Source organism: Epinephelus fuscoguttatus, linkage group LG17, assembly GCF_011397635.1.
Source record: "Epinephelus fuscoguttatus linkage group LG17, E.fuscoguttatus.final_Chr_v1".
Lineage (NCBI taxonomy): Eukaryota > Metazoa > Chordata > Actinopteri > Perciformes > Serranidae > Epinephelus > Epinephelus fuscoguttatus.
In genome coordinates this window covers 10,449,633-10,476,660 of record NC_064768.1, presented here as the reverse complement: position 1 = coordinate 10,476,660, position 27,028 = coordinate 10,449,633, and the positions used below count along the sequence as shown (strand labels likewise).

The 27,028-nt window shown below is 41.9% G+C and overlaps 1 protein-coding gene across 1 annotated transcript in view; it reads left to right on the top strand.

Annotated features, from left to right (window-relative positions):
* The first annotated feature begins 11,434 nt into the window (after nucleotides 1-11,434).
* LOC125905062 (voltage-dependent calcium channel gamma-7 subunit-like) overlaps nucleotides 11,435-27,028 on the top strand; it is a 100,884-nt gene continuing 85,290 nt past the window's right edge. The window contains exon 1 of the mRNA XM_049602875.1: nucleotides 11,435-11,444. The gene's annotated coding sequence lies outside the window, so the exon portion shown is untranslated. The remainder of the gene's footprint in view (nucleotides 11,445-27,028) is intronic.

Below are 27,028 nucleotides of genomic sequence, written 5' to 3'. Positions count from 1 at the left end.
TGTGCTATGCCCTATGACAGGCATCATAGCAAAAATGTAGCATGGAGTATGGAATGAAATGCATTTATGTCTATATGTAAACCCACAGTTGACACAAAGCAGTGAAGTTATCCGGCCTTGCAACAGCAGAGTTGAATATGCGCCAACACATGCAGTCTGCTGAGCGGCCTTTTGGTTGTCAATGTCAAACGTCTGGTGCAGAGCCTACACCCTGCATGGGTGGGGCCTGCCTCTCTTGAGCCACATATTATATTTGTCATTGGACAGCCATACATTATTAAACATGCACAGGTAAGTTAACTGCTTGTGCTCTCTAACTTTTTGCCCAGCGCAGACCAAAGATTTGCGACAAGACAAGTTGAAACGAGCAACCACTTGCAATGCGCCGTTCTGCAACGTTCTAAAAAGCTGCTGGTTCAAACCAGTGCAACTAGTTGAGAGAGTGTGTCACCTCTGTGCAACAATTTTCTGTACTCTCCTTCTGATTTCCAGCTTTTCAGGCTCATTTTTTGATTAAAATATAAGAATAGTGGTAGGGAGATTCGGCGACAGTTGCATTTGTAGTAGTGATGAAACAGCAAAAAAAATATGCCAGAATAAAAACAACCAGTGCCAATTCATCAGTCAGTCGATGTGGGGGGACATAAGCACATACAGTATAGCTAGCAGCAGCAACGACCCACCATCCAACACCAGCACACCATGAGGACGGAAACAGAGGGCTCGGCGGGGATGCAGCACCTGCCACAAGTGGGTCCATGTCATTGGTTTGACAGCCCATTGGTTCAACAGCCCATTAGTCTGACTGTCCGCGGTGCTGAATGGCTCGCGGCGGGCGTATGGTGCGCCGCGACCGGCTTGAGGCGGAGCAGGCTCACGGCTTATGAGCTTGTCACTTTATTTTTCATCTTAACCCACACCATGATCTTTTCCTGACCCTAACCAAGTGGTTTTTGTGCCTAAACCTAGCCAGACCTTAACCACAGGGCATCATGATGATTTCGGAACGGACTTCGGAACAATGGGTTTAATATGGTCGAACCAATGGGCTGTCGGACCAATGGGCAGTTCCCCCACAAGTCAGCATGCTGTCTGCAGTCATTTTGACTTGATCAACTTCACTACAAGCAGATTGGCTGTAGAAATTGGTGACATACTTTTTGTCTTAAAACCAGCTGCCGGTGATTTGACCAGCTGAGTTGCAGGTGACACCATCAGCCAGCTTAAAGGGGAACTAATGTTTTTTCAACCTAGGCCCTATTTACCGATCTACTTGTGTCTAAATGAGTGATAGGATGTTCAATATTTGACATTTCTCCAGTACCAAGCTAGGGCGGACCTGCCTGCAGCCCATGAGCGTGTGTTATATTAAATAATAGGGCACTCAGACAGCGTCAAACAACATCAAAATACATCCACTAAAAGTGCATTTTTTTTCACACAGATAGGCTCCGATTGTTAGTATAATTATCCGACAACATAACGGAAAGGAGGAATGAACGTCTGTCTTTACCTTTAGCTGGATTCGGACATGTTCCTCTGCCTGTTGCTGCTCCCTCTCTCTCCTCGTCCGCTCTTCAGTTTCAATGAGCTCTGCGTTCGTGTATGTCCGTGTACTCGATGTTCAAATAAATATGGTCCATCCAGATCCAGTTGGTCAAAATTGGGTAAAAATTCAGACATGTTTGTTGTGGCAAGTCAAAACACTCACTCAGAGAGTGAAAGTCTGGCTCTAAAATCTCACGTCTCGCGAGATTCTTCTTCTCCTTTGGTGTTTTACTAGGCTGACCAAACGTCCTCTTTTGCCTGGACATGTCCACTTTTCACGTCCCGTCCGGGGCGTCCCGGGGGTTTTTATAAACTGATGATAATGTCTGGTTTTCCGTGTGTGTGTGTGTGTTAGAGTGCGGCACGGGCCGCATATTTCTGTCCGAACCCAAACCGAGCCCGACATTATTTAATGACCAAAGCACTGAGTTTGTGTCACACAGTGATTACAGGCTATTTAACAGGCCGGGCGTGCTCTGCGGAGAGGGAGACCTCCGTGTTTGAGACGGGAGCGGGAGGCGGGAGGTCCGACGCTTCCAGCGAGAGGAGAGGGAGAAATAAAACAAAATAAGATAAAATAGGAAAAACCTGTCTCCCTCTTTTATTTTATTTTCAGCGTTTAATCAAGGCGGAGGCGGGCGGCTGGAGGTCCAAGACTTCCAGCGAGGAGAGAGGTAGAAACAAACAGCCAATGTGTGTCTGTGTGTGTTATGTTCAAGTGTTGTCACATAAATAACAGTGCCCAAGCAATAAACAGGACAGACAATAGGATTTTATTTATTTTTACACTACATTTTCACTGAAAGCTGACCGAATCCGACCCCAGCCCGAATACAATTTATAGCTACATTTCTGACCAAACCCGGCCCGACCTGTCGGGTACCGTCAGGCTTGGATCGCCACACTCTAGTGTGTGTATGTGTCCCTATTGAGGCCTATCTGAATTTCTGTCTTTAAGAGATATTATTTTGTAGTATAACTGAATTTTCTATCCATACATATCAATTTTAAATATATTATAAGCATCTTTGAGTAAACTGCGAGTATCATTTAAGTAGGCTATGTCGTGGCCGGCTGAATGTCTTCTTTTTTGGAAATCAAAATATGGTCACCCTAGTTTTACTATACAGTCTATGGTGTTTTACGGCAGTTGGTCTCGCGAGACTTGAGTTGTTGCAGGAAGTTACCGCTGGAGCTAGCTTACAAATGCGACTGTTTGGAGTAGACATGGCTGAATTTTTATCCGATTTTGACCACCTGGATCTGGATGAGCTATTTGAATTTGATGACCGCTTGTATTAATTTGAACGTGGAGTATGCGGACGTACACGGATGCAGAGCTCATTGAAGAGGGATGAGGAGAGAGAGGGAGCAGGTAGAGGAAGTGTTTTGACTTGCCACAACAAATATGTCCGATTCCAACTACAGGTAAAGACAGACGTTCATTTCTCCTTTCCGTTATGTTGTCGGATAATTATACTAACAATCTGAGTGAAAAAAATGCACTTTTAGTGGACGTTTTTTGACGTTGTTTGACGCTGTTTGAGTGCCCTATTATTCAATATAGCGCTTGCTAATGAGCTGCAGGCAGGTCAGCCCTGGCTTGGTACTGGAGAAATGTAAAATATTGAACATCCTCTCACTCATTTAGACAAAATTAGATCAGAAAATAGGGCCCAGGTTGATAAAAAACTTAGTTCCCCTTTAAGTCAAGCCCAGACCAGCCAGTTCACACCGCTGCAACTTTTCTGCAACGTTCTAAAATAAATTTTCTCTTGTTGCGAATTAATGGTCTGAACTGGGCTTTACTCACTTGTCAGACATTCCAGCTACCAACTAGCTGCATATGCCAATATGCTGATGTAATTCCAGTGACGTTTCAGTTTTAAATTAGTAATACAAGGAACATATGTGTAAAATTAGACATTTTTGGGAATTTTTGGGAACATAAGTCAAAACCATTTCAAGGCCTGGAAAATGTTTTTTTTCTGATTTTATAACTTTTTCCAGGAATTTATTGACCATGGGAACCCTGTCATATTAAACATGGCAAAAGTTTCAAATAATGAGATAAATGTGTAAAAGTAATCCCTGTGAGCAAAAAGGTCAGGCTTTAGGGCTCATTTATGCTCCTTTTACGTACGAAAATGTATACGTCCGTTTCAAACGATGTTACCGTCACAGCCCACACACTTCCATGCGCCCTTTACGTTGGCATGGATGTTAACCAAAATATCCACCAGGGGGCAGCCCAGAGTCAAAAGTTTATGACAACAACAAACTCAAAAACAAACATGGTGACTGTGGAGGAGATATTGATAATGTACCTCTTGCATAAAAGACAAAAACAGAGGCAGCGTTGTAGGAGGCGGTGGCCAGTGAGGCCATTAAATACATCGCGACTGGAGGACGGAGAATTCTTTTCTCTAGTACTGCCGATGAAAGAAACTGAATTGTTATTTCTTCCTCGTGTCTCACTAGAGCTACGCATCGGGTAGTGACAGCAACACTGCCCACACGATTCCCGGTGGTACTGCTCTGTTAGCCCGTATCCGTAAGCTTTATGGAAACGTGCAGAAATATGGACAAAATGAACGCAGAGCACGGACAGAAGGCTCCATCCGTATCCGGATCTGTATTTAACGTTGAACATAAATGAGCCCTAAGACCGTTATGAATACTTTGTTTCCATCATTTTTATCTACTTTGGCCACAAGCTGATGCTCATGAAAGATTTCGTTATATGGCCATCTGCTCCAGGCATGTTTACAGTATGTAGCATACGCTGCTAGTTGAAGCTACAGGCTAACGTCAGGGACACATGTAATCTTGATTACTGATGGTGTTAATATGTCACAGAATTCAGATCATATTGGTGCTGGAACATGTCTGCTTCTGAAGCTTTTATTAGTGATTTTTCATGGTAAAAAGTGCAGCTATACTAGTTGCAGTCATGCCAAAATATGAAAGACCTAGAAACACTGACCAATCAGAGCAGACTGGGCTTTTTTGGGAGGGGGGCTTAAAGAGACAGGCACTAAAACGGACAGTAAAAAGGTGAATACAGGTGTTTCAGCACAGACAGTATGACAAAAAACAAATGTTTTTTGACCATTAAAACATGTAAACATGTTCTAAACCCAAAATATAGTAATGAACCTGAAAATGACCACAATAGGTCCCCTCTAAATCACATGGAAGATTCTCATTGCATTTGAATTCTGAGCCTCACATATTGGGGCTACCGGACTAGCATGTTTTAGCTAACAACTGTCTCACTGTCAAAGTTTTGTCGGTGGAACTCCTGCACAAATATGCTCCACATTTATACCATATGAAGCTAATTGCAACTAGACGTCCAGAAATAAGATATGGTATTTTCATTGACGATGCTCTACTTGTATAATGTTCCCAATCACATTACTGTATATTTTTACCATGCATATTAAAATGGTAAATAATGTGCATACATTGCACCACAGCCCTCTCCTGTACCTCTCTCCTTCATATCACCCACTCTTTCTATCCTTCTGCCCGTTTCTTGCCTTTAGTTTTTCCTGACTGTTCTTTGAAGATGCTGACCTTCCTATTTGAGACTGTCGAAGCAGCAAAATCACTCTTTTCTCCTTCAGTCAATCTGCCTCTGTCATCTCTTGCTTGATCCTCTCTCTCCATCCTGTAGCTTAACTCAGTTCACTTTGTTTGCCACTTTATAAAGTAGTGCAAGAGCATATGAATTTTAAGAAGGAGGATATAAAGCCTTTGTTCACCGTCAGTACCTCATTAGTTTAGATTCTTTGTACAACTGTGTGGTAGTGTTAATGGGAAACTTTGGTACTTTTCAACCTGGACCTTAACTTCCTGTTTGTGTGTGTGTGTGTCTAATGGGAACAATAATTTTCAAAACTGGTGCAGTATTGAGAGAGGCTGCCGCAAACATAGTGGCAAAACAGGGTGCAATGTAATTCCTACAGACAATCGTGCAATTGTGTTGCAATTGTGCAGTGCCCATGTACATCCACTAAAATTGCTTGTTTTTATGATTGACAGACTCAGATTGTCATTAAAAGTGTCTGACAACATTACAGAAAGGACGCCACAGATAAGTGAAACATTTTTCCATACATTTCATTGGTCTCTTTGTTTTTTGTGACCAAGTCTCAGTCAAGAAGGTATCTCATTCTGAGGTGACTTCATTCATTCATTCATCTTCTAACCGCTTCATCCTCTTGAGGGTCGCGGGGGGCTGGAGCCTGTCCCAGCTGACATCGGGCGAGAGGCAGGGTACACCCTGGACAGGTCGCCAGACTATCGCAGGGCTGACACATAGAGACAAACAACCATTCACACTCACATTCACACCTATGGACAATTTAGAGTCATCAATTAACCTAGTCCCCAATCTGCATGTCTTTGGACTGTGGGAGGAAGCCGGAGTGCCCGGAGAGAACCCACGCTGACATGGGGAGAACATGCAAACTCCACACAGAAGGGCTCCCACACCCGGGATCGAACCAGCAACCCTCTTGCTGTGAGGCAAGAGTGCTAACCACCACACCACCGTGCCGCCCATAAGAGGTGAAAACCCTGTTGTTTTGTTACAGAAAAACAACAGGGAAAACATGAGTGAGAGTTCAGGAGAGGAGTGCCAGGAACACTTTGTTGTGTTGGAGTACAGAAAGCATAGCTTAACGTAATCAAAAGGATTTTTAAATTCATGCTGAATACTACTTTAGCAAGACTTGGTTACACACACTGACAAACAGAGTGGATTAGTGGAAGGTAAGGTAGAACGTTTCATTTCTGTGTAGGGGTTCTTTCCATAATGTCAGACTCTTATAATAACAAGCTGAGCCTGTCAGTTGTAAAAAGAAGCACTTTTAGTGGACGTATATGGACCCTTCGCTAAGTCCCACCCCTCAAAATAAGGCTGGCCAATTATAGTGTCACATGAGCCAGCTCTGTCAAGGGTCCAACAACATCACAGCTGTGCTCCATTGACTGTAATGCATTCCTTCCAGATTTTCTTCAAATTCAGTCTTTTTTTTTTTTTTTTTTGAGCTAAACGTGTCTGGAGCACGTGTATTATTAATACTTGTTACCTGGAGAGGTTGAAAGGAGATACATATTTCTTTCCAGTTTCAAAACCAAAATCAAACCCTGAAAAGTGTAGGGTTAGCTAGGTAGCTACTGGGGATCAAACACTGTTCATCTGCACACACTGCAATGACACACAGCTGATTGAAACTCGCAATGTTTCCCTTTATATTCATTGTCTTCTTTGGCGATCGCCAGTGAAATGGTGGTTCACTGTGATCTGTAGCCTACAGTAGTTCGGCTTTAGCTTCTATCTTTGTCTTTTTAACCTGTTGTTCCTGCTGAGTCAGTTTGACATCCTGCATATATCCTTCAAATGGATATTGTAAACCTCTCTGACTGCTTCTCTCTCAAAACACTATTTCGTTTCTCCAAAGATTTCATAATATTTCATCAGGGAGTGCAAGTAGTTACAGTGTGGCTCCATGCTAACTCTTAAAGCCTGATGAACCATCACAAAGGGGTGGGGTTTAGCGGAGGATCAGCTGACTGTGCACAATTGTCTGTAGGGATTACATTGCAGCCTATTTCGCCGCTGTATCTGCAGTACTCCATCTCAATAGTGACACCAATTTCGAAAACTGTCTCTCTTTGTCACTCCAATACAAATCTTCTTCTTCTTTTGGCTCTTCCTTTTAGGTGTCGCCACAGCGAATCATCTGCCTCCATCTAACCCTATCCTCTGCATCCTCTTCTCTCACACCAGCTGACTTTATATCCTCTTTCAAAACATCCATAAATCTCTTCTTTGGTCTTCCTCTAGGCTTCTTGCCTGGCAGTTCCAACCTTAGCATCCTTCTACCGATATATTCACTATCCCTCCTCTGAACATGTCCAAACCATCTCAGTCTGGCCTCTCTGAGATGGTTTTGTACTGTCACTCCAGTACAAAAACGTGAGAAAATAGTTATCAGGTTCAAAAATAAACCCAAACAAATGCATGTCTAAAGGCAAAATGCTTATAGCTGATCAAATGATCAAATCAAGCACTTTGTATGCTTTACAAGCAAGGCTTTTCCTAACTCTCCTTTGTCTCTCGTTGTGAAGAGATTATGTCCTCCCCTCTCAAAGGATTTTACTTTGTCTTTAGAATAGTGCTGGGGCAGTCCTCACTGGTGCAGAGAACTGCCATGCTAGAAATCTGTCATACTGAGTACCATTACGTTTATGAATTACTCATTTGTACCCTCAAATGAATCATTTCTGCCCCAAAATACTGCATGAGTATGCTATGCACATCTGTCAAGTTGCTGAATTGAAACAGTGCGCATGGGGGTGTAGTAATTGCAACACTTAAGGCTTTGGAGGGTGCTTACAAAACTCAAGAGCTCAGCTGTAAGGGAGCGACTGAACTGTTTATTTAACAAACAGCAAAAATTGCCATGCCTGTCTATAGTCCACCACCTACAGTGCTACCTTAGCTTTATTCCAAAAGCCAGTGCATTTCATAACCCATCCACTGTGTGGGAGCCCAAGTGCTATTAGAGTAACATCGGCTTGGTTTGGGAGAATTTGCACCCCTGCAATTCCAGGCAAAGTTGTTATTGGTTATAAGTCATCAGCAAATATTAGTTTGGAAGTACATTAAGCATTATAGCATACATCTTACCACTTGCTTGTACTTATGTTAGAAAAAACAACATTTAAAATACATTTCAATGCACAATACTGTTCTTTAACACTATGGGCTAACTAGTAGTGATGGCCAAATGAAGCCTCATGAAGCATTTTCTTTATTTTATGTGTCCACTAGATGGCGCTCTTGGTTTAAAGAGAGAGACTCAAAGAATGGCAATTCAGTGTGCTTTCATCTTTTTGTTGAAGAAAAAGCGCCATCTAGTGGGCTTATAAAATAAAGAAAATGCTTCATGAGGCTTCATTTGGCCATCACTACTAACTAGCTGCCCTACAATCCATGAACAGAGTTGTTTCTTATTCATCCCAAGTAAAGATGCACCAATGCAACTGTCTCGGCCGATTCCGATTTCCAATTCTTTTACAAATCTGACCTTGCCAATTTTGGCTGAATCCAATTTTCTTTCTTTCTAAAAAGTATAATTGACCACATACACAAACATTTTTGTAACTTCTCCTCGATGGAAAAACATTTATAATAAAACATTGACTATTAAATCTCTCTCTCTCTCTCTCTCTCTCTCTCTCTCTCTCTCTCTCTCTCTCTCTCTCTCTCTCTCTCGTCAAAATGAAAAGTGCTACTATGAGAAGTGTTTGCTTTCACAAAAGAGATCAGGTAAATAATGCTCCAACTAATTATCATCAATTATTAATTATTTAAGGTCTCCAAAAGGGTCTAAAAAGTCGCTAACAAGGGGGCGTGACAAAGCATCAGGATTTGACAAACTGGGAATGAGATTGCAGCTGCTGTGCTGCTGTGCACATAACATAAATGATTGTGCAACGCTGCATGTAAATTTGATAAGAACGGGACTGGCTATATCTGAGACTGATCAGCCAGTAACTGGTCATGGCTGACCGAGCTGAAAATCGGCTGATTTAGGTCACCAGCCGATCGGCTGATGCATGTCTATTTCCAAGTCTTCCACATGGATTGATGGTAGAGGTGGGGGAAAAATTGATACAGCATATTTTTGTGTGGCAATATTGTATCGTCACACAGTGCCAAGTATCATTTTTTTTATTATATAAATTATTATTACTAATAAAAAAATACATTTTAGGTAGCCTATGACAATAATATAATCAATTGCTTTTTCAGTCCACGATGTGAGATAGACAGTAATTAATTGCAATATATTTTAGTGCAATACTCCGCATATTGCAACACATTTAAAATCACAATAATATTGTATCATGACTTTAGTATTGTGATTATATCATGTAATGAATCCTGTGGTTATTTCCACCCCTAATGGATGGTGCAGATGCTTACCATTTCCCTGGGTCCTATCTTTAGCTTCAGTCTTTCAGCAATAAATCATGCAGATATTGTCACATGAAATCAAACAGTTCCAGAGTAATTTATAATCCTGTCAGATCCTTCATTATTTGCATTAAAATGACTGTAAAAATGAATATAGTATGTGTATGATTGGGGAGGGGACAGTCTGAGGCAGTGTCCTCATTAGGATCCTGGCGGTGAAGGGTAAAAGCTCTTTCTTAGCTATTAGCTAAAGTAGAGAAGTTCACTTTTGTCTTCTGTGTGAAATTTAAGACCCATTGTTTAAAAACTTACACAGTTTAAGTATTACTGTTATCACTGTAAAGTGCAGACTGTACGTGCAGCTCTGGGATGGAAAGTCTGACAGGCACAGCAACAGTAGCTGAGGAGGCTGGGCTTGGTGAATGGTCAATTCCAATTAAAAAGTTTCAGCTGAGTTTCCTCTGGGAGAACACCATCCTCCCTGGTAACAGATGATTTCCACTAGCAAAGCATGCTTTTCCTCTAATACTGTTCTATCACTCAGTTGCTCTCCAATCTTTCCTCTAGTCTGTCTGTCTGTCTGTCAGACAGCCTCAGTCAAGTCTAATAAACCTAATTTATTTGCCTGTTATTATTCCACTCATGTTTTAATCTCAGTGTTTTGTCGAACAGTTTTCCTCTCCCTTCCCACTGCTCTTCTCTGCTTCAACAGCTTCTCATCAGCCTCCCTTTGTCCTCAAATAAACCTCTTTGTTCTTCCCTTCATTTGTTCACCATATTCTGTTTCCTCCCTCCTTTATTTCTTCCTTCCTCAGTCTCCTCCATCCTTTGTTGACTTCCCTCTGTCATATACCCACTATCCTAATTCTTAACTTCCATCGTTGCCTTCCACCATCTTCTCCCCCCTCTCCTTTCTCCTCTCTCTCTCCCTAATAAAATCACCACACCGCTAACTCACTGTCAGACCTCTCTTCTGATTCTATCATCTCTCCCTTGCTGCATCCTTCCCTCCATCCTTCACCTCTTCCACCCCATGTTATTTTCCCACTGGAATTTCTCTGAAATTACTGTTGTCACAGCAACCAGATAATGACTTCAAAATTATTCAAAACAAGGTTACAAAAATGCAAAGGTGGTGTTTTCCAACCAGGTTTCCTACCTCTCTCCAACACATCATTCTTGTACATGTTCTGCATGCAGCATCTGATATGTGGTATTTTTCATATTTATGAGGAACGCAGCAGAAGAACATCCACCATGTGTTCCTGTTTTGGTAGTGGTAGTATGCACTCTCTCATAGTTTTAAACCTCAATCAATCAATCAATCAATGGTTTTGGCTAGGGAACGTCAATGGTTAACCAATAATTGGTTAACTGCCAAAATTATTTTTGACCGGTTATGCATACACATATAGGTTCATTTTGCTACTCTTCAGTTAACAGATGCCCGGTATTGATACATGATATTGGTCGCATTTGGCAGGAAGTCCATCATAGCAAAGATGGAGGCACAAGAGAAAGAAATCAGAAAAGAGCCGCTGGTGTTTAAATCAAACGTCTGGACTTATTTTGGATTTTTTAACACAGAAGAAAAGGAGGACTTAGCTATGACACGTGATCTGCAGGCAGTGTCATATGAGAATAAAATACTCTGGGAACACTGCGAACATGAAGGCTCACCTCACACTCCACCATCCAGAGATAACGTTAGCTGCTAACAGCCAAGCTAACGCTAAACCTGCTCTGCCGAAAAATCAAACACTGGACACACTTAGCTTGACAAAACTACCATCCAACCCTGAGAGTGCGAAGAAAATAACACAGTCCATCACCTAATTCAAAGATCTGCGTCTGTACAGCGTTGTTGAAAACGAAGGCTAAAAACACTGGAACCCAGGTATGTGACTCCGTGCTGTTTTTTTCACCAACACAGCTGTAACCAAGCTCTACAGAAAAGTGAAGCAGAAAGTTGAGGAACCTGAGTACAGCAGGAAGGGTGGCATTAACTTGTGACACCTGGACTTCAAGGTCTGTGGATTTATACGCGACTCTAACGACACATTATCTTACAGAGGACTGGCAACTGCTGTCTTAAGCCAAAACACACCGGCGACATCATATGACGGCGGCGTCATTGACGCGAGTCAAGTGCCGCCTCCAACACACACAAAAAGCGTCGCGCTGCCGGGTGTCAACTGGATTTCTATTGCACACTCCAGTCCGCTAGGCTGGGAAGTACAAAATAGCACTTTTTCAAGGGCGGCAACGCTGTAAAAATAGGACAATAGCATAAAGTGACGCGGCGCGGCATGTGGACGCGCGTCAAGCCACCGCCGGTGTGGGTTTGTAAATAGAAAATAATGGGGGCAGCTGTTTTGACACACGTTGTATGCCGCCGGTGTGTTTTGGCCTTTACAGTCTCCAAACTAGAGCAGTACACCAAAGTCACACGAGCAAATGCTGCAGACCTCCTGCAAAATGCAGCACGAGAATGTAACAGACAACGGTTCTAACATGGGTGCTGCCATTCAGTTAGCAGGTTACTGCATGTGAGGTAATTAATTCATGTGCTTAATCTGGCCTCGCAGAGGGTGTTAAATCTGCCAGCAGTTCAGTTTGTCAGGTGTATGCAGATTTTCTTACAGGTTTTACGACGGTGTTGGTCAGTCTGTCTGCTTTGCATCACATTTTGCTGCAATAACAATCGCTATGTTTCCATCCAAAAGTGATTTTAATCACTGGGAAATGTGCATTAAAAGAGATACGATGATTCTTCTTCTCCTTCTCCTTCTCCTTCTCCTTCTTCTCCTTCTCCTTCTCCTTCTTCTCCTTCTTCTCCTTCTTCTCCTTCTCCTTCTCCTTCTTCTTCTCCTCCTTCTCCTTCTCCTTCTTCTCCTTCTCCTTCTCCTTCTCCTTCTTCTCCTTCTTCTTCTTCTTGGCAACCAGCTTGTAAATGCATTACCACCTTCCCGAGAGGTGGAGAGGTGCGAAACGTCAGACTTATTTTGAACATAACTGTTTCCATATATATATATATATATATTTTATGACATTAACATAATTCAATGTGTGAGTCTATTCTCTCCATTGAGGGGAGACAAATTTAACCACAGCTATTCATGCCTACCTGGTGATGATATGGACGAAGCTGCATTGTCCCCTTGGCCTGGAGTAGGGTCGTCAGCAAAGCCCACATCTACTCCACTCTCTGTGGTTGATAAGGGTCTGTGACCCAAAAGTTCGTCCAGAGCATCAAAAAACGTGCATGTCCCGGGATCGGACCCACTGCTGCTGTTCTGTCGTATAGCTTTCTAGTAAGATAGCTTGAGTGATTTCCAACAGCAGCGTATTTGTTCAATGGTTCTTGTGAAACCCATCTTTTCGCCGACACCTTCTTTAGTGTGTCACAGTTTCGATATTTTCTCCCGTCGAGGAGTTGGAGAATGTTGAGGTTTTTCATCTCGTTGAGCATGAATTTTGTTTCTTCTTCACTCCAAAAGTGACTTGTTAATTTTGCTGATACTCCCATCTCCGCTGCTGCTGCTGCTGCTGCTGCTGCTGCTGCTACTAGCCATTTTTGTTGTCGTCTGTTGTACGTCACATCTGTTTTCCACGACTGTTCACACATGCGCAGATGTAAAAGAACAAAAGATACCAGATTAATGGTATACATGCACCAAATAGAACGGATTATTGGGGAAAAAGCTAGGTGTGTTTATCCAATTTCTCATAATCCGATAATGGCTTTTATCTGATAAAGCTTATTGGATTATGCTGTTTACATGACCACTTGCATAATCAGGTAACTCCAGAAATCAGATAATGATCGGTTTATTTGTGTGCATATAAACGGGCTCAATGATATATTTTGTTTATCAAGCAACACCTCTCACTGGTCATTAGATTTCATGTTAACATAAAAACTGATTAAGGGAGCTTTAAACTTCTACAGCAGCCATTTTGTATTGACATTCCAGAGGAGGCAGAGAGACTGAAATCTACACAGCAGATGCCTCAGCTGAACAGAGTGCGATTGCAGACACGTTTTGTGTGAAGTCTTATCAACTGCCAAGTATTCCTTTATGTGTCACTATATAAACCCATAGCTGAATGCTACGTCAAACCCTTTCTACTTTCTCTAAAAGCATTCTGTGAAATCTATGACATCAAAAGTAATCTCTTCAAGGCTGTGTGCTTTAGCATAAGGACCTAATGCATTTTGTTCCACTTGAATACAGTCAGATCGCCCAGGGTTCATGTTAATGCCATGCGCCGGCAGTCAGACACATGCACACACAAACATGAAAGTGCAAACATGCACAAACCCAAATACTGTACACACGGAGAGCAGTATGAACACAGGCAGATTACACACGTGCATGAACACATGTTAACAAACACACACACACACACACACACACACACACACACACACACACACACACACACTTGATTAATTTGACATTTACACAGCTTATATCACAGTGAAGTTATGCTGCGGTCACATATTTGTTTTGGATGTTTCTGTGCATATCCCCAACCCAATGATAAGCAGCAGTGAGTCCAAGCTTGAAATTAGCTGTCCAACCAGTTCATTTCAAAAATTAATATTTTAGTAATCGCCTTTGTTCCTTTGTTTTAAATAAAACTCTTTAATGCTTTTCAGATGGAAAACAAAGCTTGAAACCCAGCGAACCGGAGCAGCTTGCATTTAATATTTTCAGAACTGAAATATTGCATTTTAAAAAGAAAAACCCTCAAGTGAATATACAGTAGTGTACCACACCGTTAAACTGCAGACGTAGCAGCTAACTATCCCTCATTACCACACCAGCGGTGTCTGCTGTCCATTGATGTAGAAATCCCTCCTTTCTATGCTATTGCTCACGTGTGTAGATCAATGTACAGCTGGCTATATATAGCGCTGCTCACGTATTGGATTTCCCTGGCAGGGAGCTAAAAATAGAGTGAGGGCGAGGAAAGAAGGGGGCGAGGAGGGACCCCAAAGGAATAAGGCAAACACAGAAGGATGAAGGAGGGGGAGGAGGAACTACAGAGTTTTTCCATTGAATATGTTTGCAGGGTATTTTGTGGTTTATTCTGGAGGAAATAACAATGAAATCAGCCTGTTTTTATTATCTCACCATGCCAATTGTTTCTTGCCGCCGTATCATTGATGGTTTTGTGGGTAAACAACAAAAAATCTTAATGACAGAGGTGTGTAGCAGGGCTGGTAAACCCTGGACAGTTACATTTGTGGATCAGTGCCCACTTATCCCTTATAGCACCTTGGTGCTGAGGGAGTTTTACTTGAGTTACTCCACAGTGGAGCTCTTAAAGGATGCCTCAGGCAGAAGTAGTAGGTTTCCGTGTCCACTGGGAGGTTTTTTACGAGCTGTGCTAAGCAGAAGCTTGTGTTCAGCACTCATCATGTTGCTGCTGCTGCTGCTGCTGCTGTTGCTGCCAAGGCTGCCAGCTTCATATTATCCCTCTGAACATCAGGCTGATTGGGATTCAGGAGAGGGGGTCACCCTCATGTCATTTCGTTGAGATAAACTGTTTTGTTCAGAGCTGTCTTGAAAATAGGTGTTGAGATTATGGCTTTTACTAATTAGTTTCATTAAAGATTAATCTGTAGATAATTCATTTAGCCTGGAAGATGTCAGAAGACAGTGAACAGTTCCCATCACATTTTTCCAGAGCCCCAAGTACCATTTTTAAATCACTTGTTTTGTCTCACCAAAAAGGTCCAAACCCCAAAGATATCTGATTTACAATGGTATGGTAATGGTACTTAAGAAGTTGGACCCAGAATTGAATATCGTTTCATACAGGATTGATGGTACAGATTAAAAAGCACTCCATTGTATCAACTTGCCCTTATAAATGAGGAATAAACATTGACAACACAACAACCATGAAATTTGGGTCTAATTACACTTAATGACTTCCATTTCCAATCCATATTTGTATATCTTATCTATACTAATAAGGTTTAAGTAAGATATATTTGAAATTTCAGGAAAAACTGTCTCCCAGTCACAGTTACAATTGTTGAGGTCAACGCTATTTAGAGATCATAAACTCATGATTACTTTTACTCCAATATGACACGAACATGCCATGAGCTGCATCTTTTGGCCCAATCCCAATACCCCCCATTGTCCACTACTCCTTAGCCCTTGGCCCTACCCCTTGGCCCTCCAAATGAAGCAACGAGGGGTAGGGGTTGAAATCTTTCCCTAGGAATTGGGACACCACTCACTACATCACTGCGTCGGTTACATTCATGGATACGTAACTATTTTAAACAGGAAGCTGCGAGCCATCTACATTTCCAACAGGCATCTGCAATGGAATCTCCAGTTGAGTTCATTCTACCAGTCGTGTTTGCATTATTCATCATGCTTCGTTTGATGAACGACAGACGACAGGGGACTTCTGCTAGCTAGATAGCTAGCTAACCAGCTGACATTACGAGGCAGTATAGTTATACTAACTGGTGTGTTATCGTAATGTGAAAAGTCCGACAATATAAACACAACAGGACAGATGACAGACAGATAGTGCGAGCTAGCTAACAAGCAACCTGGCGACGGTAACGTTAGCTATGTATGACCTTTTTTCCCCCACCTCTTGCTCGGTGGTAGCCATGACGACGTCTGCCCCTTGCTGGCAAGTCAGGATCTGAAATCCCTCGCTTCGAAGGGCTAGCTTCATACCCACTACCCCTCGTTATGCCCCCTACCCCTACATGCAAAAAAGAATTGGGACACCCCTACCCCTCGCGGGAACATGCAAATGTAGGGGTAGGCTAATGGGGGGTATTGGGACTGGCCCTTTCTATATCTGTTGTAATGACCAGCTCATAGCCTATAGGGTTCACAACCTATGCTTATAACTATTAAATTTATAAAATACAGCTTTAAACTCTAAGAAAAGACAAAACGTGGAAACAGCTCAGTCACCAGAAGAAAATGTTGGCATTATGTGTGTCTGCAAGACAAGAACACATTATAATTTTACATTCTTGTATCATTTGAATGTTTTTAAAGCAAGGCAGCATATGAGCTGATGTTGTAACCAGGAGGTGTAGGGGATCATGGATGGTTTGATAACTACGTGAGATGCCTGCCAAGCTGCAGACCACCTTCCGTGACCAAAAAACAACAAAACTGGTTGTTTTAGAGAGTCACTGCTGGGTAACCAACAGCTTTTAAGCCACCAAATGTGGGTGATTTTTAGCGGCCCATGATTGTGTTTCTAATGAAGATAGTGCAACAAAAAGTGGTTGACATTGCTGCATTTCCAGGTGAAGGGGTTGGTGTGTAACCTAGGCAAGATGCCGAGCACTGCTTGCGACCAACAAACAACAAAACTGGTTGTTTTTGGGCTAATCCAATGGTGTTTTAGCCACCAAACATTGAGCATAGTGTTAGTTCAGGCAGGGCACGATGTCAAGATCAGCTCATATCCCAGCTACATCAGCTGATCTCAAACAGCCCAGTCAACTGTTGGAGCAGCTGATTGATAGAAGGGAGTCAGCTGATAGATCACATGATTCCTTTCTATGCAATCAATTGGCAAATCTCATTCAGGGCGCCCTGTTTAAACTGCTCTAGCCTGCCTACTGTTGCTGCTTCCTCTGCAAGCCGCTTTGCATCCCGCCTCCACCTTTTCATGTTGTGTCTGTCTTATCAATGTCATATCTGTTTGCAATCGATGCTGCTCTGTTCTGTTCCCAGGGGGTCGTTGCTGCTGCTCTCCCTGCCTTAGGCTTTCCATGTAGGCGCATGGAAGGGCAGGGGGGTTTGCTCTCTCTGCCTCAGTCTTTCTCCTTAGGCCTAGGACAGGCAGAGAGGCCCCAGAACAGAGCCATGCCACCAAATATAATACTGCAAATATAAATAGAGTTTTCTGTAACTAAAGTGGTCCTGACTGAAATGAGTTTTTTAAGTGACCTGTCACAGTGTCTCCACTGGGGATAGTGCCAAGAAAAGCGATTAATTTTTACCAAGACATTGCTATGTTTCCAGTGGGGATTGTGCCACCATACGTGGATATTCTGAGCCAAAACAAGATCTTTTCCTCATCATAACCAAGCAGGTTTTGTGCCTAAACCTAACCACTAGTCAACAGCGTTGTTCAAACTTAAAGAAATGTAAACTTTCAACACATCTGCTACATAATAATGTTCAAATGTAACTTATCCGTGGATTATAGAGACAACACCAACATTTTAATCTGACAACTGAGCTGTTTGAAATAAGTGACAGAATGTACAGGAGTCAATGTGAGAAATGTTTTGTGTGGATGTTATTGAGGGGAAAAAGTAATTAAGTGGCCAAATGCTCATAAAGAGCGCCTCTCTAAGAGGAATGAGGTGACAGTTTATATAGTATGGGAGGTGCATTGGGCTGCCAGATGTACTGAATGAATTCACACCTACCAATTATCTACAAGACAAAAAAGGCCAAACCACCAGGTTCACTCAAGCAGGACAGTGTTTGAAAGCCAGACTCTATCTTGAAAACCCAGACAAAAGTATAGGTTCCAACTGGGTTAACTTCGGTTGAAACAAGACCATTTTCTGAATGTCTAGATTAAATCCCTGTAGTGTTTGAACAGAATTTAAATTAGTTTCTCAATTCAAAACAACATCTCCCCTTTAAAGTATAGTCACTGAAATGCTCTTAAAACAAGGTAAAAATAAAAGAAAAAAACATTCACAAATTCAGCTCAGTTTTGTGGGTACAGCTTTCTAAAAATCATTAAAAAGACAAATGAAATACTCCAACATAAATAGTCAAATTGTACTTTAGTAAAATGTGCTAACCACACACGTGCCAGTTAATGTTTCATTCCATGGGTCATTTTCCTGTCAGAAACCAGTTATATGTTGACATATTTATCCCTCGCTCATGTAACATTTCTGATGTTTGAGGATTAGATCAATGAACATATAGATTATGAACAGCCATTTTAAGATTCCCCCAGAGCCAATACAATGTCCTTCTCTGGACTCTACCCTTTGTTCTAATTATTGATTATCAATCTGTCTTTAAAAATAGATTTCTGCCTCTCTGAAGGGATATTAGTATTGATTCGGTGATATTTACAGTTGCGCTCAACAGAACCCTTTTCGTTAACTGTACAACAGAAAGCTGAGGAAAGAAAAAAGGAAGTATTTTGATACGGTCGAATGCTCCAGTGTTGAAACAGCTAAGTTTAAAGAGGCTCTCATTATCAAGCAATCAGTGACAGTGCATTTTCAATGAAGCACAGCAAACAGAACATGATGTACTATTTTGCATCATGAGACATCTCTTCTTTGTCACATTTTTCAATATAACACTAACTCATTGAACAATAAATTCAGATTTTGCCTTCCTTATCCAAATGCACTGCAAGCATTACCCTCCTGCATATGTTGTGCATCAGCAGTGCAGTGTTTAATCCATTATCACAGTGTTAAAGCCCGGCCACATGAAAGTGGTGCAGTGAAAATAATCTGTGTATCTATACTATACTGCAACACAGCTGTCCAGCTCTGTCCCTTCAAAGGTGCGCTGATTACAGGTCAAAGTTCACCAAGTTGAACCAGACAAACTTTGCATAGGTACTTTGTGGTTTTGAATGCTGGTGTGACCCTTCATAAAGCAAAGCACAGCTGGTGGTGTTTTATGTAAAAAACAAAAAGAAGATGCCATTAGCTATTTATGCTTCCATCCTAAAGTGATTCGAATCATTGGGAAATGTGCATTAAAAGAAATACGAATCGAATTGGTGAAAACTACGAACTCATGCGAGTTTTCCGCAGAACTGGAAACAAAACAAGTCTCGCATTCTTCTTCTTCTGCGTTTTCTGGCGGTTGGCAACCAGCTTGTAAATGCATTGCTGGAGGCTGAGGCTGGTGAGTTTACCAGGAAACAGACAATGCAGGCAGGTCAGAGGCAGGCAGAGTCGGCAATAGGAGATCAGGCAGGTAAGGAGTGCTGGAAAGTCTTGCATACGGGCAAAGAACAAGCTGGCAAAGAGTGTGTGTGCTGGAGAGGCTTAAATACCGGGCTGATTGGCTGATGAGCTGCAGCTGTGGAGGCAGGTGCTTGGAGTGGGGTGATCAGGTGGGAGTGTCTGGCAGGTCGAGTGGAAGAACACAGGAAAAGCAAGGGAGCAGAATGGAGGCTGTGACAGCCTTCCTTGGTGTAAGCTCAGTAGAATTAACCAGCTAACAATACAAAACTCTGACAGTTAAACAAATACAACCAATTAGAGACCTGTACTATGAAGCAGGATTTAGCGTTAGCGAGGTAACTTCTGGGTTAACTCTGGGTTTTCAGTACTACAAAGCTGGTTCTCTTTTTACTGGAATAACCCACTGTGGCATCTTGTGCTGAACGGCTAACCTGCTCTGGAACAGGTTAACTTCAGGGTATTGGATCACAACCTGTCAACACCCCACGATCTGACCAATCAGATAACTGAAGATAAAAGTATGAATGAAAGTCTGGAGTGTCAGGTAAAAAAGAAGAGCCTATATGCTGTTATAGGTCAGTAGAATCATTTAATATTTCCAGGGCTCCATTTCCACTGGTTTTAAAACAGAGCTTCTAACAAACGGAGAGATGAGATCGTTTACAACACTAAACACATGATTTTAGCACTATTGGAAATAATTAAGTTTATTTTAGTCCACAGTGACTGCTGACAGTGGTGGACGGTGACTATGCAAGCTATGTCTAAGTTGTCTACACATGGTTCTCAACAAGAACTGGTGGCTAGCAGCTAAATGTGCTCCATAAACAGCACTAAACAACAGCAACAGTCACACTCACTCGCTGCTGCCGCACTGATATCAGTGGTAGCCACTGTACGAGTGCAATGTAACAACCCTGTCAAAATCCCCCAACCAATCCACCTTATTTTTCATGGAAACACGGAGGCAAAACAGAACGCAGCCAGCTTCCGTTTTTTTGTTCGACACTTCCGGTCCAGCACTCTTACCACTGTGTAAATGGGAATCGCTTTGTTGTTTGCCTTGCTGAGTTTAGCTATATATATGTATATATCACATTTTTCACGTCACTATATCACCGTTTAGATTAATCTGATGTTTGTAAAGTCTATAAATACAATGACTGAACAAACATTAGTATTTTCTCTGTGTGTAATTAATAATATGGTTATCATAAATTAGCTGGGCTAATCGTTAGCTGTTAGCTGTTAGCCGTGTCTGTAATAACTCACTAAACTCACAAAGTGGCCCGTGAAAAAAATATTTTCTCCAGCGGATGTCTTAGTTACAACATGATTGAGCTAACTGGAGTAGTTTCATGTCGTATCCGACAACGGGAGGCTTTTAACAGATGACAATCCTGATGTTAGCTTTGCTGCTAGTGTTAACGTTAGCTGTCCCTGTCAGCTGCAGCCACTGATGCTTTCTAGACATCGTGATTTCCCAAAACTGAATAAATACCACACATAGCAACACAAAACTGCTTTGCTAGCTCAATCATGTTGTAACGGCTGGATGGTTGATGCGTACTGATTCAGGTGCTATCAGAGCCGATCCGCACATCACTATGGCTTAATGATCAACTCAGTCAATTAAAACAACCCGTCCTGTGTTAGGAGTGTATGTCGCTGACAGAAAGAAAGAAAGAAAAGGGAAAAAAAGATAGAAAAGCAGCGTACACCTCACATATTTATTTCTCACAGTTGCGCACACGTTTGACTGGCATGCAGAAGCACCGTCTGTGTGTCGAGGGTGCGAGCCGCAGCTTCAGCTGCTCAGGTAGAGAGGCTGTGTAGCCTGGTGTGTTTTTTCGCTGATTCGGTTCTGCAGGTTCTCTGCTGGTACACTGGAGACGGGGATCAAGCAGTTTGTCTCACTCGGGATAGATTGTGCTTTTTTGGTTCATAGTTTATGATTGACGTGCGATTTATTCGCGTTTAGAGGGAATAAATTTCCGTTATAACGGAAACGTGGGCACAGTTATCTATACAAAATACACAAACTAACTAACTAACTGATTGCCTAACATAAACAACTGAAAATTGAAAAAAAATAGCTTGCACCGTTAGCTCCGGTAAGGGAAGGCATGAGGGAAAGAAAAAAACAGAAGTTGATCACTATTTACTTCCGTGTTTGAAAATAAGGTGGATAGAATGCTAGATTTACTGTTGACCAATGAAATGATCCCTGCCTCCTTGTGGGCGTGCTTGCCTTAGTTTTACAGCGTCCCAGCAGGGCGGGTACTCTTTAACCGGGTTCATCCACTCCCACCCGCTTCCCCTGTCGGGAGTTATTTTTCAACAGTCACTGGCTGACTATACATTATCCCTTACACACACACACACACACACACACACACACACATATATATATATATATATATATATATATATATATATATATATATATATATATATAAAGCAATATCTCACGAGAGGGAATAATACTATATATCGTCACGGCTGTGATTCGGTCATGGGCACTGTGGCACGAAGCCGCAGGTGAGTAAGGAAATGTTAACAAAAGGTGATGAAATAAATGATTTAATTATGTTATGAAGCTCCACGAAAAAAAAAGTTCCCCCAGTCTGTTGCCAGGCAACGCAGCACACACGCCAGGAACTCACAAGCTAGTTTGTATTTACATTGATCTGCAGCTGTGTAACTTCATCCAGTTCGGCTGATGAAACGTTGGCAAACCTGATGTTGGCACGGCCGGATTCAACCACACCTGGAGGTCTGCACAGAAGAGTCCTGGCTTTCCTTTTCCTCATCCTCTCCTGACGACCACTCATAATTTAATTCAAATGTAATTTTGGGGGAAATATCCATCTTCTTGGTGTAATGCTAGTGTCAGTTTGTGTCAATGTAGCGAGTGTGACAGTTGGTTAATTAATGGTTGTATTTATATTTATAACACCTGTGAGCGGAGTGATTTTACTGTTACATGTCCCAGTGATGTTATACTCTATATCAGCACTCACCCCAGATAGCACATCTGGCTGACGTCAGCCCGATGTATCAAGTTTAGATCGTTAGCACATTGCCAAGACATCGCTGAGACGTCGGCCTTTAATCGAAAATGACCACCACGCGACGTTCAAACATATTCATATGCTTCGTTAACTACGACTGTTATTCATTTAGGTCGGACTTTTCAAACTACAAATAGGCTATTTCACCACTCAATGTGAGAAATCAATGCCAACATTCAAAACTAGCTTGACTGTTACCATATTTTGTGTGTAAGTGTGCACAATGAAGAGACAAAATTCAATTTGACAAACTTTATTTTTAAATAAAACAAACAATATCTGCTTCTCCTGGCAGCCTGCAAGAGACAGAAAAGACGATGAGCACCTAACTTCAAGAAACAAATCCCATCTTCACCACTGTATTCATTTTTTTTTTTTTGTTAGCATTTCAGCTGTATTTTAGCCAGATTGAAGGCCTTGGGTCTGTCACTCTGCTTGATTTATTGTTGAAACTGTTAAATAATGGGATCCGGCGTAAACTCCATTAACTGTTAACAGCAGCTCAACAATCAGTCCTTCATCTCGGAAAAACAGTGGTTTCAAAACTGCGCTATTACCTGTAGCCACCGGGTCAGTATGCTTTGCAGAGGAAGAGACCTCGACTGATAAACTGCCCATAAAATCACATTAACAACATACCGAAGGCATCCTTAAATTTCACTATATGACCTCCGTGGTCCTCTCCATTCCTCTCACCCACAATTGAGCATCCGTTCTAGGATACACAGTGTTGACCCGCCCGGCCTTACCTCCATGCTCCTCTCCACTCCTCTAAGCCGCACTTGAGCATCCGTCCAGGCCGCGGAGGTCAGGCCCGGGCGGGACCATGGGTGAGTGGATCCCAAGTCTCGAGCCCTGCCCGGGACCACTGGTGGCAGCTCCGGGCACTTCCACTTTAACCCAAAACGAGTGCTCACGATAACCAGATGAGCAGATAACGTCAGCTAGAGAAAATAAAATGAAAACACCACAGTTGTAGCCTGTTAGCTAACATAAGCAAAACTAGCTAACAGCTAACAAAAGTGTCCTGCGAGCTCAGTTCCAAACAAACACCGCGGAGATGAAATTCTGCCTTCTGTGATGACTTACGTATGTGGGCAGACATTCTACGGCACTGGGCCAACCCAAAGCCGACGTAACAGAGACGTTTGATGAGCTGATGAGAGTATTAACTTTAAAGATATCATATATATATATATATATGGCGCATGTGTGTAAATTAACAGTCTCTTTATTCCAAAAGTGGTCAAGAAAGCAAGAGAAGAACATTAAAGGCGGGGAAAACTAAGGCGAGCGCACCCACAAGGAGGCGGGGATCATTTCATTGGTCAACAGTAAATCTGGCTTTCTGTTGGTTGGGGGATTTTGACAGGGTTGTTACACAAAAACATCCAAGCGCAGGGCAGAAATCTGAGAGCAGAAATTCCACAAGCGCACAGAAACAGTTTGAGCGCGAGGAGAAAAGCCGAAGCTCGAGCAGGAAATCTGTGTGAGCAACATGGTATCTGAGTGCGTGCAACATGGTATCTGAGTGCAAGCAACATGGTATCTGAGTGCGAGCAGACAGTTTGAGCAGAAACAGAGTAGATCCAAGTGCAAGCAGAGGCTATTTGAGTGCGAGGGCAGGGTTTTTGAACGTGAAATCAATAAATAATGCTCTCAAACTGATAGACCACTCTCTTGAATAAAGATAGGAATAAAGCTCCATAATAGAGCAAGCACACTCGAGATTACTGTGGCTGAGTGCAGCCGAGCAGCTAACTTCCGCTGGCTGAACGGCTGACTGGCTGACCTGAGGTTTAGCACTCCACTTACTTGAATAGGGATAAAATCATTTAATCGTGTGGTGCGTCACGACTTCTGAAATGTTATTGTACAAATTGGATAAAATCCCAAAACTGGAAGGAGTCATTTTGTGACGCTCAAACGAATCTATTCACTGATTTGGGTCACAGGGCATCACATGATGGTGTAATTACACTATTTGCCCACTACTGGTTCTTAAATGCTTTATGTACTTTGTCACTGAGTGCGTTTACATGGACAGTTTAATTCTCTTTTCATTCGGAATGAAAGTTCATTCCTATTAAAAGTGATCTTGTAAACACCTAATTCGGAATGAAAATGGCCAATGCGATTGAAAATTCATTCCGATGTAAGGAGCTGGAATATTCCATTTCTAATTCTGATTGAAAGAATTTCTCGTACTTGTATACACTTATTCCTCTTTAAGATCATTCCGGTCTTTCTGCGCATGCTCATTTCCTTGCCCTTCTGGTGCGATGACGTATATAGCGGCATAGCAACAGGCTGAGACAGAGCAGTCGGACTCGTTGCACTCAACGGTTTCCATTCGCCAAAGCACGGTCTTCTATCTCCCCTCTTCGACCTTCTACCTCCCTTCGGGAACTGCCCATTGGTTCGACAGCCCATTGGTTCGACATCCCATTGTTCCGACCATATTAAACTCATTGTTCCGAAGTCCATTCCAAAATCATCATGATGCCCTGTGGTTAAGGTCTGGTTAGGTTTAGGCACAAAAACCACTTAGTTAGGGTCAGGAAAAGATCATGGTGTGGGTTAAAATGAAAAAGAAAGTGACAAACACATAAGCCGTGAGCCTGCTCCACCTCAAGCCGGTCGCGGCACACCATACGCCCGCCGCGAGCCATTCAGCACCACGGAAAGTCGGACTAATGGGATGTCGAACCAATGGGCTGTCGAACCAATGACATGGACCCCTCTCTCTTCTCCTCCTCAACAGATGAAGCATTAGCAGAACAAGGTTGTTGTCGTACTGCTGCTTCAAGAATATAAGCAAAACAAGCCTGAAAAATGCACTAAGAACGGCGTCGTCAAGCATCTTGTTATCCAGAACGAGGACTACAGTGTTTTCTTCCGGTAAACGTAAACACGTAACATCTGCCCCGCCCCCTATCCAATCAGAAACCTTCCCTGCCCCAAATCTTGCGCGGACCTGAATAAAGGCGATTAAACTGATCTCCCGTGTAAACCCTCATTCGGAATGAATATTTCCCATGTAAACTACCTGGAAAGACTTTAATTCCGAATGACTTCATTCAGATTTATTTAATTCCGAATGAGAAGCTATCATGTAACCGCACCCATTGAATGCATTGCCCATTTTCATATTTGAACTGGTGACATTTTAAACTCAGGTACACATATTTTTCCTGTTTTCAGTTATTGTAAATGTATTGTTTTTGCTTAAAGCTTTTATTATTGAAGTGTGTTAGGAATTGTAGATTTACAGTTTACAATGTATAGTGTTAATTAAACTTTGTAATAAAAAAGCAGAGAAGCTCTTAGGTAAGCCACCTCTAACAGCTGAGCCTTCACCCCTTGAAACTAAACAGAAGACATTTAAAATAGAACACACTTTAATGCTGCCACTGTCTATGATTTCTGCATATTCCCCAACTTTTAAACAGTACTCCTCACTTCCATTTGCAAAATTGATTGCAAACAGCTGGGTGCTGGGAACTATTTATATCCCTCACGATGGCTAAAAGTGTTAAAGTTTCTATACAGATACTTTGGATTTGGAGCAGTTGTGAAACAGTAAGACTGCAGCAAAGTCTGATGGCTGCACCAGTAGTTATTTTTTCCCTGATCTGTGCAGCAGCAGAAGGCAATTTGACTCAGGACCAGTTGGCCTGACTCGGGAATAACCAGTTAAATAGGCCATGTGCTCCCTCGCTATTACCATGTTTGTGATTATGAGTCACACATTACTCCATAAATGGCAGGAGGTTCCTTAACCCTCTGCTGTTCTGGGCCTCATTAGAAGTGTTTTCACTGGGAAGCCGAGTTCCACTTGATGTTCAACTCTGTTTGAGCTTTTCACCACGAAAGAAAAAAACAACTTAACTTTAGAACACTGTAATCCATTGACTTAAAATTGAAAATGTAGGCTATAATTTGCCCATATTCAAAGCAGGCTACAATAATAGGAAAATAATCTAGGATGTCTAAAATTAGACATAAAAACTGTGTGAGTGTTGAGAATCAAAGTGTATTTTCAGTACCAACATTGTTGAAAATACATTTATTTTGAAAGCATTTGAAAACTTATGTGCTGTACAAAGAAGTTAAAATTGCATGAAGATATGACACATTTTTAATTTAAATTTACACAAAGGACTACAGAAACACAAGTGATCAATAAAACCTATAAGACAAATTATCATTGCAGAACAAATGATAACAAAATAACAAAATAATATGATGTAGAACACTCTCTAGATTCATACCGAGGAGAAATGATTTGAATATTTAATAGTTTTAGGATAGAACATATATTTATGTGAGAACAGAATATTTTAAAAACAGTGTTCATTTGACTACTGGTGGGAATCTATGGAGATAAACAGTGCAATCCAGTTGCCAGAATAAATGTTGGCATGTTAC